Source organism: Oncorhynchus keta, chromosome 30, assembly GCF_023373465.1.
Source record: "Oncorhynchus keta strain PuntledgeMale-10-30-2019 chromosome 30, Oket_V2, whole genome shotgun sequence".
Classification (NCBI taxonomy): domain Eukaryota; kingdom Metazoa; phylum Chordata; class Actinopteri; order Salmoniformes; family Salmonidae; genus Oncorhynchus; species Oncorhynchus keta.
Window position 1 is genome coordinate 14497524 of NC_068450.1, and position 16834 is coordinate 14514357.

The 16834-nt window shown below is 50.8% G+C and overlaps 1 pseudogene; it reads right to left on the reverse strand.

The window, feature by feature from the left end:
- Positions 1 to 1804: 1804 nt before the first annotated feature.
- On the reverse strand, positions 1805 to 8747 carry LOC118378843 (ankyrin repeat and SOCS box protein 12-like; annotated as a pseudogene).
- Between the last annotated feature and the right edge of the window lie 8087 nt (positions 8748 to 16834).

Sequence of the window (16834 nt, forward strand, 5' to 3'; positions counted from 1 at the left end):
TTTTGAGATGCTAACTGACATAAAATGGTGAGGAAACAGACAGAACAGTCATACATCTCCCACCTGTAGCACGCGCTCCAGCAGGTATATCTCTCTAGTCACCCCCAAAACCAATTATTTCTTTGGCCGCCTCTCCTTCCAGTTCTCTGCTGCCAATGACTGGAACGAACTATAAAAATCTCTGAAACTGGAAACACTTATCTCCCTCACTAGCTTTAAGCACCAACTGTCAGATCAGCTCATAGATTACTGCACCTGTACATAGCCCACCTATAATTTAGCCCAAACAACTACCTCTTTCCCAACTGTATTTAATTAATTTATTTTGCACCCCATTATTTTTATTTCTACTTTGCACATTCTTCCATTGCAAAACTACCATTCCAGTGTTTAATTACTATATTGTATTTACTTTGCCACCATGGCCTTTTTTTGCCTTTACCTCCCTTATCTCACCTAATTTGCTCACATCGTATATAGACTTGTTTATACTGTATTATTGACTGTATGTTTGTTTTACTCCATGTGTAACTCTGTGTCGTTGTATCTGTCGAACTGCTTTGCTTTATCTTGGCCTGGTCGCAATTGTAAATGAGAACTTGTTCTCAACTTGCCTACCTGGTTAAATAAAGGTGAAATAAAAAATAAATAAATAAACATACTACCTGTGACTAGCAGCTAGCTACATGTGCATACTGTATAAACAACAGACCATATATGATATTACAATATTGGTATTTTGCGTTGGAGACAGCCAACAGTGTTGTTTCAGTTTTAGGTTTGCATCTCAAATGGCACCCTATTCCCTATATAGTGCACTACTTTGACCAGTGCTCCATGGGTCCTGTTCAAAAGTAGGGCAAAATAAAGGTAATAGGGTGCCATTTGAGACCCAGTTCTGGCCTCAGTACCAGAGACCCAGTTCTATCCTCAGTACCAGAGACCCAGTTCTATCCTCAGTACCAGAGAACAAGTTCTAGTCTCAGTACCAGAGACACAGTTCTATCCTCAGTACCAGAGACACAGTTATATCCTCAGTACCAGAGACCCAGTTCTATCCTCAGTACCAGAGACCCAGTTCTATCCTCAATACCAGAGACCCAGTTCTTGCCTCAGTACCAAGGACCCAGTTCTATCCTCAATAACAGAGACCCAGTTCTAGTCTCAGTACCAGAGACCCAATTCTATCATCAGTACCAGAGACCCAGTTCTAGTCTCAGAACCAGAGACCCAGTTCTACCCTCAGTACCAGAGACCCAGTTCTAGTCTCAGAACCAGAGACCCAGTTCTATCCTCAGTACCAGAGACCCAGTTCTAGCCTCAGTACCAGAGACCCAGTTCTATCCTCAGTACCAGGTAGATGCATGGTGTTTTGTGGCATCCAGAGTTCTGCATGACACATGAGATTAACTCTTTGAAGATTTGGTTTTCTCTTTTAACAACCAACCTGCTTGCCATTATTTTACAACTTTCCACTGTTTCATTCCATGTATTGATATGATATGAGAAATCTGTAGCAGACATTAAACATACTGTGCACTGGTTTTGTCCCAAATGGCATCCTATTCTCTATATAGTCCCTATAGGCCCTGACCAAAAGGAGTACACTATACAGGGAATAGGTTGCCATTGGGACGTACATACAGTCATCATTACAAATCCTTGTTGCTTTTCTCTAGTTGGTTTCAGAACAGTCAGGGTACTAATGTAAGGACACTGAAACAGATAACAAGACAAGTAACAAGTTTAGTTGGAGCTACTAGGCTGTTCACTGTACATTCACATTGCCATCTATAATGGGGGGGCTGGACTCTGGTATGACTCCTATTTTATCTGTCAGTCTGAAATGTCATCTCCATGTTTGTACAGTACAAATAGCAGGAACATATATTTTCTCTCTGACCTTAGATTGTTTGTTTTGATTGGTTGTGGAAATTGAAGAACCAACTCTGAGACTAAGTAATGCCTGTTCAAATGTGATATGGGGAGTGTTGAACCGTCTATATATGTTGATGTAATCAAAGAGCACTGGGAATTATTATGTTGTATTTCACTGTAAAAACGGAACCACTTCTGATATAACTGTACTTTAGTTGAAATTAAAACCTCTATATACTGAACTGTGTCGTAAGGTCAATGGGGACGTTAGACAGGATATGCTCATCCTGTAATGTGATGTCATATCCTGCGTGTGTATGAATTATTCTGTTAAAATAAGGCAATGTCTTCTTCCTGTTTGTTTGCTACTCCTTTGACTGACTGGGTTTAAACCTGTTTTTTTTTATTTGGGTATTTGGTATTTTATTAGGGTCCCCATTAGCTGTTGCAAAAGCAGCAGCTACTCTTCCTGGGGTCCACACAAAACATGAAACATGACATGATACAGAACATTAATAGACAAGAACAGCTCAAGGACAGAACTACATACATTATTTTTAAAGGCACACGTAGCCTACATATGAATACATACACACAAACTATCTGGGTCAAGTAGGGGACAGGCGTTGTGCCGTTGCTTATTTGTTACCAGGTTAGAACCTGGGTTTGACTGACTGGGTTAGAAACTGGGTTTGACTGACTGGGTTTGAACCTGGGATTGAATGATTGGGTTTGAACCTGGGATTGAATGACTGGGTTTGAACTTGGGTTTGACTGATTGGGTTTGAACCTGGGTTTGACTGACTGGGTTTGAAACTGGGATTGAATGATTGGGTTTGAACCTGGGTCTTATCGCAATCCACAAGACCATGTCATTGAGCTAAAGCCTCAGAATTAACTCAGGGAACTTACTTCAGTCTTCAGCAAGGTCACTCATAATGTGAGAGAGATTCCACAAATTACATTGTTTTTTTTAGCTTGACTAAAGATGACTTCCAAACAGTGAGCAGTGATTTCATAGACGGAGAATACATTTACTGTGGTAGTATGACACCTAGTGGTTACTTGTGGTTTTACACTTACAAAATGTATCTCCTGAAGCTCTGTGCACTTATATAACTGTCCAGAAGAGGGCAGTGTCTCACCATGGTTTCAGTAGACTTCAACCAATTTCCAATGATTACATTTACGCACGGTTTGCTGAATTCAATCACAGAGATTAAGTTAAATAAATGTGTTTCTTCTAATTAAACCTCTACAACTATTCAAGGGCAAACTTGGCATAATTATTATTCACACTTCCAATAAAAACAGAACAAAATGGACTTTGCAGCCCATGACACACTCAGTAGAGACAGTAGAAGAGACAGTATGAAATTATCACACTTTTTGTTTACATTTTGCAGAAATCCTCCTCCATATTGCTTTCACCTAAAATGTGTTTCCAGAACAGTGGAGATGAAGCAGAGGACTCCCATATTGAGACAGCCATATAGGGTATCCATTTGTGACATCATCTTCATCATACAGAGTTCAGAGGTCAGGAGATAGAGGTCAGGGGAGATGTTTCAGGTAGTTCCTCAGTATCTGGGGAATGTCCAAGCAGTCTATGGATGTCATTGTATTAACCACGGGGAGGTGTCTCCGAATCGCGAGCCGTGTCTGTGACATCAGAGTATTGGGACAAACTGGAAACAAAACACAGGGGAGGTTCTAGTTAATTCAGGGGAGGTTCTAGTTAATTCAGGGGAGGTTCTAGTTAATTCAGGGGAGGTTCTAGTTAATTCAGGTGAGGTTCTAGTTAATTCAGGGGAGGTTCTAGTTAATTCAGGGGATGTTCTAGTTAATTCAGGGGAGGTTCTAGTTCATTCAGGGGAGGTTCTAGTTAATTCAGGGGAGGTTCTAGTTAATTCAGGGGAGGTTCTAGTTCATTCAGGGGATGTTCTAGTTAATTCAGGGGAGGTTCTAGTTCATTCAGGGGAGGTTCTAGTTAATTCAGGGGAGGTTCTAGTTCATTCAGGGGAGGTTCTAGTTCATTCAGGGGAGGTTCTAGTTCATTCAGGGGAGGTTCTAGGTAATTCAGTGAAATACGAGAATGTCTCCAGTGTTCTCAACATTAACAACCATCAATCAGTTAGAGATACAGAACAGACTGAATATGTGAAGGTCAAATATGTAACAAATGTAACGAATCTGTAACAACTGTTTAACAAGTGTGTGTGATGTTCTCACCTCTCTCCTTGAGCAGCAGAGCCACCGCTTCGTTCTGCTTGGTGGTCTTGTCAATAATCAGCGTGGGCAGATACACGTCTGCCCCAAAGTCTATGAGCAGCTGTATGTATTCCACTCCACAGTCATACCTGAGACACATCTCCAGCACCGTCTTGGGCTGCTTGATCCTGGCCAGCATCTTCTCTGACTTACAGTTATAGTCAGGATTAGCCCCGTGGAGCAGCAGCAGCTTGAAACAGTCCAGGTGTCCATATACAGTGGATATGTCCAGGGGTCCCCTGCAGGCTGTGGCGTTGGAGGCCCACTCAGGGACTTTGGGCCAGACGTCGACCTCGGCTACAAACTGAAGCAGCTCCCTGAGGACCTCCACGTCTCCTTCGCGGGCGGCGGTCAGCACCGGGGAACAGTTGTTGTACGGGCTGCCGTTGGGGTCGGCTCCAGCCTTCAGTAAGACCACAACACAGTCCAGGTGTTTACCACTGACCGCTGTAAACAGAGGGGTCTGGGCCTTCACATCTAGACTGTCCACCTGCAAAACCAATCAATCACCAAACAATAATTAATCAATAGGTTAAATCACATTTATTTAGAAAGCCCTTTTTTACATCCGCAGTTGTCACAATGTGCTTTTACAGTAACATAGAGTAAAGGACCGTTGTTTGAATCAACCGTATAATAAACCATGTCAGCAGCTGTCACAACGTGCGTTTACAGTAACATAGAGTAAAGGACCGCTGTTTGAATCAACCGTATAATAAACCATGTCAGGTGTCTGGGTTGGAGAAGCTAACCCAGAGTCTTCTATCGGTATATCTCACCTCCGCCTCCAGACACCTCAGGTGCCCGTGTGCTGCGGAGGTCCGTAGGGGGGTAACAGGGATCCCCCAGCCGCTTCCACTGTTGATAGACTTTCTGTAGCTCTCCTGGGACAACAGCTCAGCTAACACCTCCATGTCATCAGTGCCTGGTTCAGAGCCTGGGGAACAGAGCAGTATTATACCTCCACTTACCATACACACAGTGTTATTGGGTTGCACTGCTGGGTAGTATTCACTACACTCAAAACGAAACAGAGAGATGCTATCTGAACTTGTTCAATAAGATATTTTCTATTTAACTAGGCTTGTCAGTTAAGAACAAATTCTTATTTTCAATGACAGGCTAGGAACAGTGCCTTGTTAATGGGCAGAATGACAGATTGTTACTTTATCAGCTCAGGGATTTGATCTTGCAACCTTTTGGTTACTAGTCCAACGCTCTAACCACTAGGCTACCTGCCGCCCCATCAATAAGATATGTTTGTTGACATTTTCTGTTGGACATAATTTTGAAACTCTTTGCTACGGAGTCTCCAAATGAATACGACCCTAGTTAGGTCACACCCATGTAGACTTGGGAAGTCACCCCAGTGGGTCTGATGCTGTGTAAGTCTACTGATGCTGTCCCAGTGATAGGTTGCTAAGTTACAAAGCACTGCAAGTTCATTGGTTGTACCTGGCCATGCTCATTGTCCTCCTCATCCTCTTCCTTGGGCTGAAGCAGAGAGAAGATCTTGGAGACATCCATTAGACTCATCTTGAGAGGGTTGGTGGCTGTGTTGATACTGTCTAGGACCATACTGTTACTATAGATATAACAGTTACAACTCATCCATCTGATGAGAGAGAGAGAGAGAGAGAGAGAGAGAGAGAGAGAGAGAGAGAGAGAGAGAGAGAGAGGGAGAGAGGGAGAGGGAGAGAGAGAGAGAGAGGGAGAGGGAGAGAGGGAAAGAGAGAGAGAGAGAGAGAGAGAGAGAGAGAGAGAGAGAGAGAGAGAGAGAGGGAGAGGGAGAGGAGAGAGAGAGAGAGAGAGAGAGAGGCAAAAAGAAAGAGAATGAGAGAGAACGGTTGAAAGAGAGAGAGACAAAAATAAAGACAATGAGAGAGAACGGTTGAAAGAGAGAGAGACAAAAAGAAAGAGAACGAGAGAACGGTTGAAAGAGAGAGAGAGACAAAAAGAAAGAGAACGAGAGAACGGTTGAAAGAGAGAGAGAGACAAATAGAAAGAGAATGTGAGAGAGAGAACAGTTGAGAGAGACAAAAAGAAAGAGAGACAAAAAGAAAGAGAATGAGAGAGAATGGTAGAGAGAGAGAGACAAAAAGAAAGAGAATGAGAGGGGAGGGGAATATAAATAAATAAATTGAATGAATAAACTTTATAGATCCTCGTAGGGAAAATTGATATTGTCACCAGCATTAGACACAGATAATAAAGACACATAGCTAAACTGACTGGGTTTGTACCAGCTCTCTTTTTCTTTTACCTTTATTTAACTAGGCAAGTCAGTTAAGAACTCATTCTTATTTTCAATGACAGCCTAGGAACAGTGGGTTAACTGCCTTGTTCAGGGGTAGAATGACAGATTTGTACCTTGTCAGCTTGGGGGTTTGAACTTGTAACCTTCCGGTTACTAATCCAACACTTTAACCTCTTGGCTACCCTGCCTCCCCTCATATGTGCTTCAGGACAGGAATAGATCAAAGATAATAGACCAGGAATAGATTGAGACAGGGAATAGATAATAGACAGGAAATAGATAATAGACAGGAAATAGATAGAGACAGGAATATATAGAGACGGAATAGATCATAGACAGGGAATAGATAGAGACAGGAATAGATAGAGACGGAATAGATAGAGACATGGAAAAGATAGAGACAGGGATAGAGAATAAACAGGAATAGATAGAGACAGGAATAGATAGAGACGGAATAGATATAGACATGGAATAGATAGAGACAGGCAAAGATAGACAGGAATAGATAGAGACAGGGAATAGATTGAAAAAGGAATAGATAATAGACAGGGAATGGATAATAGACAGGGATAGAGAATAAACAGGAATAGATAGAGACAGGGAATAGATAGAGACAGGGAATAGATAGAGACAGGGATAGAGAATAAACAGGAATAGATAGAGACAGGGAATAGATAGAGACAGGGATAGAGAATAAACAGGAATAGATAGAGACAGGGATAGATAGAGACAGAGATAGAGAATAAACAGGAATAGAGAGAGTAATGTTTACTGTTCATTTTTATTGTTTATTTCACTTTATATATTATCTACCTCACTTGCTTTGGCAATGTTAACACGTTTCCCATGCCAATAAAGCCCCTTGAATTGAATTGAATTGAATTGAGAGACAGGGATAGATAGAAACAGGAATAGAGAATAAACAGGGATAGATAGAGACAGGAATAGAGAATAAACAGGGATAGATAGAGACAGGAATAGAGAATAAACAGGGATAGATAGAGACAGGGATAGAGAATAAACAGGAATAGATAGAGACAGGGATAGAGAATAAACAGGAATAGATAGAGACAGGGATAGAGAATAAACAGGAATAGATAGAGACAGGGATAGAGAATAAACAGGAATAGATAGAGACAGAGATAGAGAATAAACAGGAATAGATAGAGACAGGGATAGAGAATAAACAGGAATAGATAGAGAACACATAGAACTCAATGCACAGTATTACATATAAACCTTTTTTCTAATTCAGTTAATTTAGTCTCAGATATCGGCAAATGTTTTTTTAGGAGCCAAGTGGGATGAACACTGGTTGAAATAGACATTTCTATATAAGGGTTAAATTAGTGAAAGTCTTCATCTTATGAGTTTGCACTAGTTTTCAGAAAGTAATAATGTTGAGATTGATTGAGAAAATGAAATGCTTCTGAAAAATGTTCTCTATTTGCGTAAACAACTATCATGGAAAATATGATAAAAGACAACAGATTTGGGGACTGTTAAAAACATCCATCCCAGACACAATCCCATTCCCCATTGAACTCCTTCTATATCTACTATGATCCAAAGACCCAGAGCCACACAGCAAATGGTGGTTAACAATGTTTTCCACTTACCTCACCCACAGGGTCACCAACCAATGATCTCTCTGCGAACAATGTTACTCAGGACGTTGGAAGTAAAACATCACTCTCTTTAATAACTCCATGGTCCATCGCTCACGTGGAAGAAGAGGAGACGCCAAGAGGAACGTGTTGCTGTATCCACACAGGGACTGGGGTCTGGCTGGCTGGGTGTTGCTGTATCCACACAGGGACTGGGGTCTGAGAGCTGGGTGTTGCTGTATCCACACAGGGACTGGGGTCTGGCTGGCTGGGTGTTGCTGTATCCACACAGGGACTGGGGTCTGAGAGCTGGGTGTTGCTGTATCCACACAGGGACTGGGGTCTGGCTGGCTGGGTGTTGCTGTATCCACACAGGGACTGGGGTCTGGCTGGCTGGGTGTTGCTGTATCCACACAGGGACTGGGGTCTGGCTGGCTGGGTGTTGCTGTATCCACACAGGGACTGGGGTCTGGCTGGCTGGGTGTTGCTGTATCCACACAGGGACTGGGGTCTGGCTGGCTGGGTGTTGCTGTATCCACACAGGGACTGGGGTCTGGCTGGCTGGGTGTTGCTGTATCCACACAGGGACTGGGGTCTGGCTGGCTGCGTGTTGCTGTATCCACACAGGGACTGGGGTCTGAGAGCTGGGTGTTGCTGTATCCACACAGGGACTGGGGTCTGGCTGGGTGCGTGTTGCTGTATCCACACAGGGACTGGGGTCTGGCTGGGTGCGTGTTGCTGTATCCACACAGGGACTGGGGTCTGGCTGGGTGGGTGTTGCTGTATCCACACAGGGACTGAGGTCTGGCTGGCTGGGTGTTGCTGTATCCACACAGGGACTGGGGTCTGAGAGCTGAGACGGGCGTGTTACTTTCTAACACAGCAGACCAGAGAGGGGGTCTGGCTGGCTGGGTGTTGCTGGGGGGTAATTTTAGGCCCACGGATAGACCTACCTAAACTTCCATTCTTGGAGAACTGTGAGAGTTATAATTAGATGGATGATAAGACTGGTGACACTGACACTCAGGCTGTGAGTTGGGTTGGTGGGCAGGGGCCTTGGTACTCCCTGGTGTTTCACTGTGTCCTGAGTAAAGATCACATGATATGGCAGCACTTCTGTAACAGCAGTAGAAATACACGGCTAGACTACTGTACCAGCAAACATGTCATCAGATAGGCTGACTTCAGTCTATTTTCATTTCAGCTTGCCAAAATCACAGAAAGGAACTTTAACCCTTTGGGTTTCTCAGATCTTTAATAAAGTGTCAGTGTGTATTTGAATCCTATAAGAGAAACGCTTTGTGCTGTATTGTGTCTACGTGTAACAGGCCTGTCATCACCTCCACTTCTTTAGTTTACACAGTGACTGGAAATTTTATAGCCTGTGTGCAGCTGTTTGACTGTCAGAGAGGCAGCTGTTTGACTGTCAGAGAGGCAGCTGTTTGACTGTCAGAGAGGCTGCTGTTTGACTGTCAGAGAGGCAGCTGTTTGACTGTCAGAGAGGCAGCTGTTTGACTGTCAGAGAGGCTGCTGTTTGACTGTCAGAGAGGCAGCTGTTTGACTGTCAGAGAGGCAGCTGTTTGACTGTCAGAGAGGCAGCTGTTTGACTGTCAGAGAGGCTGCGGTTTGACTGTCAGAGAGGCTGCTGTTTGACTGTCAGAGAGGCAGCTGTTTGACTGTCAGAGAGGCAGCTGTTTGACTGTCAGAGAGGCAGCTGTTTGACTGTCAGAGAGGCTGCTGTTTGACTGTCAGAGAGGCTGCTGTTTGACTGTCAGAGAGGCTGCTGTTTGACTGTCAGAGAGGCAGCTGTTTGACTGTCAGAGAGGCTGCTGTTTGACTGTCAGAGAGGCAGCTGTTTGACTGTCAGAGAGGCAGCTGTTTGACTGTCAGAGAGGCAGCTGTTTGACTGTCAGAGAGGCTGCGGTTTGACTGTCAGAGAGGCTGCTGTTTGACTGTCAGAGAGGCAGCTGTTTGACTGTCAGAGAGGCTGCTGTTTGACTGTCAGAGAGGCTGCTGTTTGACTGTCAGAGAGGCTGCTGTTTGACTGTCAGAGAGGCAGCTGTTTGACTGTCAGAGAGGCTGCTGTTTGACTGTCAGAGAGGCAGCTGTTTGACTGTCAGAGAGGCAGCTGTTTGACTGTCAGAGAGGCAGCTGTTTGACTGTCAGAGAGGCAGCTGTTTGACTGTCAGAGAGGCAGCTGTTTGACTGTCAGAGAGGCTGCTGTTTGACTGTCAGAGAGGCAGCTGTTTGACTGTCAGAGAGGCTGCTGTTTGACTGTCAGAGAGGCAGCTGTTTGACTGTCAGAGAGGCAGCTGTTTGACTGTCAGAGAGGCAGCTGTTTGACTGTCAGAGAGGCAGCTGTTTGACTGTCAGAGAGGCTGCTGTTTGACTGTCAGAGAGGCAGCTGTTTGACTGTCAGAGAGGCTGATGTTTGACTGTCAGCTGGTCACCCAGCCCTGCCCTCAGATCCGTGATCAGCTGGTCACCCAGCCCAGCCCTGCCCTCAGAACCATGATCAGCTGGTCACCCAGCCCTGCCCCTCAGCTGGTCACCCAGCCCTGCCCTCAGATCCGTGATCAGCTGGTCACCCAGCCCAGCCCTGCCCTCAGAACCATGATCAGCTGGTCACCCAGCCCAGCCCTGCCCTGCCCTCAGAACCATGATCAGCTAGTCACCCAGCCCAGCCCTGCCCTCAGAACCATGATCAGCTGTTCACCCAGCCCTGCTCTGCCCTCAGATCCATGATCAGCTGGTCACCCAGCCCAGCCCAGCCCTACCCTCAGAACCATGATCAGCTGTTCACCCAGCCCTGCCCTGCCCTCAGAACCATGATCAGCTGGTCACCCAGCCCTGCCCTGATCAGCTCCCTCAGATCCATGATCTGATGTGGTCACCCAGCCCTGCCCTGCCCTCAGAACCATGATCAGCTGGTCACCCAGCCCTGCCCTCAGATCCATGATCAGCTGGTCACCCAGCCCAGCCCTGCCCTCAGATCCATGATCAGCTGGTGCCCAGCCCTGCCCTCCCAGCCCAGCCCTGCCCTCAGATCCATGATCAGCTGGTTCACCCAGCCCTGCCCTGCCCTCAGATCCATGATCAGCTGGTCACCCAGCCCTGCCTCAGATCCATGATCAGCTCAGATCCATGATCTGCTGTTCACCCAGCCCTGCCCAGCCCTCAGATCCATGATCAGCTGGTCACCCAGTCCTGCCCTCAGATCCATGATCAGCTGGTCACCCAGCCCAGCCCTGCCCTCAGAACCATGATCAGCTGGTCACCCAGCCCTGCCCTCAGATCCATGATCAGCTGGTCACCCAGCCCTGCACTGCCCTCAGATCCATGATCAGCTGGTCACCCAGCACAGCCCTGCCCTCAGAACCATGATCAGCTAGTCACCCAGCCCAGCCCTGCCCTCAGAACCATGATCAGCTGTTCACCCAGCCCTGCTCTGCCCTCAGATCCATGATCAGCTGGTCACCCAGCCCAGCCCAGCCCTACCCTCAGAACCATGATCAGCTGTTCACACAGCCCTGCCCTTCCCTCAGAACCATGATCAGCTGGTCACCCAGCCCTGCCCTGCCCTGCCCTCAGATCCATGATCAGATGTTCACCCAGCCCAGCCCTGCCCTCAGAACCATGATCAGCTGTTCACACAGCCCAGCCCTGCCCTCAGATCCATGATCTGCTGTTCACCCAGCCCTGCCCAGCCCTCAGATCCATGATCAGCTGGTCACCCAGCCCTGCCCTCAGATCCATGATCAGCTGGTCACCCAGCCCTGCCCTCAGATCCATGATCAGCTGGTCTCCCAGCCCTGCCCTGCCCTCAGATCCATGATCAGCTGGTCACCCAGCCCTGCCATCAGATCCATGATCAGCTGGTCACCCAGCCCTGCCCTGCCCTCAGATCCATGATCTGCTGTTCACCCAGCCCTGCCCAGCCCTCAGATCCATGATCAGCTGGTCATCCAGCCCTGCCCTCAGATCCATGATCAGCTGGTCACCCAGCCCAGCCCTGCCCTCAGAACCATGATCAGCTGGTCACCCAGCCCTGCCCTCAGATCCATGATCAGCTGGTCACCCAGCCCTGCACTGCCCTCAGATCCATGATCAGCTGGTCACCCAGCCCAGCCCTGCCCTCAGATCCATGATCAGCTGGTCACCCAGCCCAGCCCTGCCCTCAGAACCATGATCAGCTGGTCACCCAGCCCTGCCCTCAGATCCATGATCTGCTGTTCACCCAGCCCTGCCCAGCCCTACCCTCAGATCCATGATCAGCTGGTCTCCCAGCCCTGCCCTCAGATCCATGATCAGCTGGTCACCCAGCCCAGCCCTGCCCTGCCCTCAGATCCATGATCAGCTGGTCACCCAGCCCAGCCCTGCCCTCAGAACCATGATCAGCTGGTCACCCAGCCCAGCCCTGCCCTCAGATCCATGATCTGCTGTTCACCCAGCCCTGCCCTGCCCTCAGATCCATGATCAGCTGGTCACCCAGCCCAGATCCCAGCTGGTCACCCAGCCCTGCCCTCAGATCCATGATCAGCTGGTCACCCAGCCCAGCCCTGCCCTCAGATCCATGATCAGCTGGTCACCCAGCCCTGCCCTCAGCCCAGCTGGTCACCCAGCCCTGCCCTGCCCTCAGAACCATGATCAGCTGGTCAGCCCAGCCCTGCCCTGCCCTCAGATCCATGATCAGCTGGTCACCCAGCCCAGCCCTGCCCTCAGATCCATGATCAGCTGGTCAGCCCAGCCCTGCCCTCAGAACCATGATCAGCTGGTCACCCAGCCCTGCCCTCAGATCCATGATCAGCTGGTCACCCAGCCCAGCCCTGCCCTCAGATCCATGATCAGCTGGTCACCCAGCCCAGCCCTGCCCTCAGAACCATGATCAGCTGGTCACCCAGCCCTGCCCTCAGATCCATGATCTGCTGTTCACCCAGCCCTGCCCAGCCCTCAGATCCATGATCAGCTGGTCTCCCAGCCCTGCCCTCAGATCCATGATCAGCTGGTCACCCAGCCCAGCCCTGCCCTCAGAACCATGATCAGCTGGTCACCCAGCCCTGCACTGCCCTCAGATCCATGATCAGCTGGTCACCCAGCCCAGCCCTGCCCTCAGATCCATGATCAGCTGGTCACCCAGCCCAGCCCTGCCCTCAGAACCATGATCAGCTGGTCACCCAGCCCAGCCCAGCCCAGCCCTACCCTCAGAACCATGATCAGCTGGTCACACAGCCCAGCCCTGCCCTCAGAACCATGATCAGCTGGTCACACAGCCCTGCTCTTCCCTCAGAACCATAATTAGCTGTTCACACAGCCCTGCTCTTCCCTCAGAACCATGATCAGCTGGTCACACAGCCCAGCCCTGCCCTGCCCTCAGATCCATGATCAGCTGGTCACCCAGCCCAGCCCTGCCCTCAGAACCATGATCAGCTGGTCACCCAGCCCTGCCCTCAGATCCATGATCAGCTGGTCACCGAGCCCAGCCCTGCCCTCAGAACCATGATCAGCTGGTCACCCAGCCCTGCCCTCAGATCCATGATCAGCTGGTCACCGAGCCCAGCCCTGCCCTCAGATCCATGATCAGCTGGTCACCCAGCCCTGCCCTGCCCTCAGATCCATGATCTGCTGTTCACCCAGCCCTGCCCAGCCCTCAGATCCATGATCAGCTGGTCACCCAGCCCTGCCCTCAGATCCATGATCAGCTGGTCACCCAGCCCTGCCCTGCCCTCAGATCCATGATCAGCTGGTCACCCAGCCCTGCCCTCAGATCCATGATCAGCTGGTCACCCAGCCCTGCCCTGCCCTCAGATCCATGATCTGCTGTTCACCCAGCCCTGCCCAGCCCTCAGATCCATGATCAGCTGGTCACCCAGCCCTGCCCTCAGATCCATGATCAGCTGGTCACCCAGCCCAGCCCTGCCCTCAGAACCATGATCAGCTGGTCACCCAGCCCTGCCCTCAGATCCATGATCAGCTGGTCACCCAGCCATGCACTGCCCTCAGATCCATGATCAGCTGGTCACCCAGCCCAGCCCTGCCCTCAGATCCATGATCAGCTGGTCACCCAGCCCAGCCCTGCCCTCAGAACCATGATCAGCTGGTCACCCAGCCCTGCCCTCAGATCCATGATCAGCTGGTCACCCAGCCCAGCCCTGCCCTCAGAACCATGATCAGCTGGTCACCCAGCCCAGCCCTGCCCTGCCCTCAGAACCATGATCAACTAGTCACCCAGCCCAGCCCTGCCCTCAGAACCATGATCAGCTGGTCACCCAGCCCAGCCCAGCCCTACCCTCAGAACCATGATCAGCTGGTCACACAGCCCAGCCCTGCCCTCAGAACCATGATCAGCTGGTCACACAGCCCTGCTCTTCCCTCAGAACCATGATCAGCTGGTCACACAGCCCAGCCCTGCCCTGCCCTCAGATCCATGATCAGCTGGTCACCCAGCCCAGCCCTGCCCTCAGAACCATGATCAGCTGGTCACCCAGCCCTGCCCTCAGATCCATGATCAGCTGGTCACCCAGCCCAGCCCTGCCCTCAGAACCATGATCAGCTGGTCACCCAGCCCAGCCCTGCCCTCAGATCCATGATCAGCTGGTCACCCAGCCCTGCCCTGCCCTCAGATCCATGATCAGCTGGTCACCCAGCCCAGCCCTGCCCTCAGAACCATGATCAGCTGGTCACCCAGCCCTGCCCTCAGATCCATGATCAGCTGGTCACCCAGCCCTGCCCTGCCCTCAGAACCATGATCAGCTGGTCACCCAGCCCTGCCCTCAGATCCATGATCAGCTGGTCACCCAGCCCAGCCCTGCCCTCAGATCCATGATCAGCTGGTCACCCAGCCCAGCCCTGCCCTCAGAACCATGATCAGCTGGTCACCCAGCCCTGCCCTCAGATCCATGATCTGCTGTTCACCCAGCCCTGCCCAGCCCTCAGATCCATGATCAGCTGTTCACCCAGCCCTGCTCTTCCCTCAGAACCATGATCAGCTGGTCACCCAGCCCTGCCCTCAGATCCATGATCAGCTGGTCACCCAGCCCTGCCCTGCCCTCAGATCCATGATCAGCTGGTCACCCAGCCCAGCCCTGCCCTCAGATCCATGATCAGCTGGTCACCCAGCCCAGCCCTGCCCTCAGAACCATGATCAGCTGGTCACCCAGCCCTGCCCTCAGATCCATGATCTGCTGTTCACCCAGCCCTGCCCAGCCCTCAGATCCATGATCAGCTGGTCACCCAGCCCTGCCCTCAGATCCATGATCAGCTGGTCACCCAGCCCAGCCCTGCCCTCAGAACCATGATCAGCTGGTCACCCAGCCCTGCCCTCAGATCCATGATCAGCTGGTCACCCAGCCCAGCCCTGCCCTCAGAACCATGATCAGCTGGTCACCCAGCCCAGCCCTGCCCTCAGATCCATGATCAGCTGGTCACCCAGCCCTGCCCTGCCCTCAGATCCATGATCTGCTGTTCACCCAGCCCTGCCCAGCCCTCAGATCCATGATCAGCTGGTCACCCAGCCCTGCCCTCAGATCCATGATCAGCTGGTCACCCAGCCCAGCCCTGCCCTCAGAACCATGATCAGCTGGTCACCCAGCCCTGCCCTCAGATCCATGATCAGCTGGTCACCCAGCCCTGCCCTGCCCTCAGAACCATGATCAGCTGGTCACCCAGCCCAGCCCTGCCCTGCCCTCAGAACCATGATCAACTAGTCACCCAGCCCAGCCCTGCCCTCAGAACCATGATCAGCTGGTCACCCAGCCCTGCCCTCAGATCCATGATCAGCTGGTCACCCAGCCCTGCCCTGCCCTCAGATCCATGATCAGCTGGTCACCCAGCCCAGCCCTGCCCTCAGATCCATGATCAGCTGGTCAGCCCAGCCCTGCCCTCAGATCCATGATCAGCTGGTCACCCAGCCCAGCCCTGCCCTCAGAACCATGATCAGCTGGTCACCCAGCCCTGCCCTCAGATCCATGATCAGCTGGTCACCCAGCCCAGCCCTGCCCTCAGAACCATGATCAGCTGGTCACCCAGCCCAGCCCTGCCCTCAGAACCATGATCAGCTGGTCACCCAGCCCAGCCCTGCCCTCAGAACCATGATCAGCTGGTCAGCCCAGCCCAGCCCTGCCCTCAGAACCATGATCAGCTGGTCACACAGCCCAGCCCTGCCCTCAGAACCATGATCAGCTGGTCACACAGCCCTGCTCTTCCCTCAGAACCATGATCAGCTGGTCACACAGCCCAGCCCTGCCCTGCCCTCAGATCCATGATCAGCTGGTCACCCAGCCCAGCCCTGCCCTCAGAACCATGATCAGCTGGTCACCCAGCCCTGCCCTCAGATCCATGATCAGCTGGTCACCAGCCCAGCCCTGCCCTCAGAACCATGATCAGCTGGTCACCCAGCCCAGCCCTGCCCTCAGATCCATGATCAGCTGGTCACCCAGCCCTGCCCTCAGATCCATGATCAGCTGGTCACCCAGCCCAGCCCTGCCCTCAGAACCATGATCAGCTGGTCACCCAGCCCTGCCCTCAGATCCATGATCAGCTGGTCACCCAGCCCTGCCCTGCCCTCAGAACCATGATCAGCTGGTCACCCAGCCCTGCCCTCAGATCCATGATCAGCTGGTCACCCAGCCCAGCCCTGCCCTCAGATCCATGATCAGCTGGTCACCCAGCCCAGCCCTGCCCTCAGAACCATGATCAGCTGGTCACCCAGCCCTGCCCTCAGATCCATGATCTGCTGGTCACCCAGCCCTGCCCAGCCCTCAGATCCATGATCAGCTGTTCACACAGCCCTGCTCTTCCCTCAGAACCATGATCAGCTGGTCAC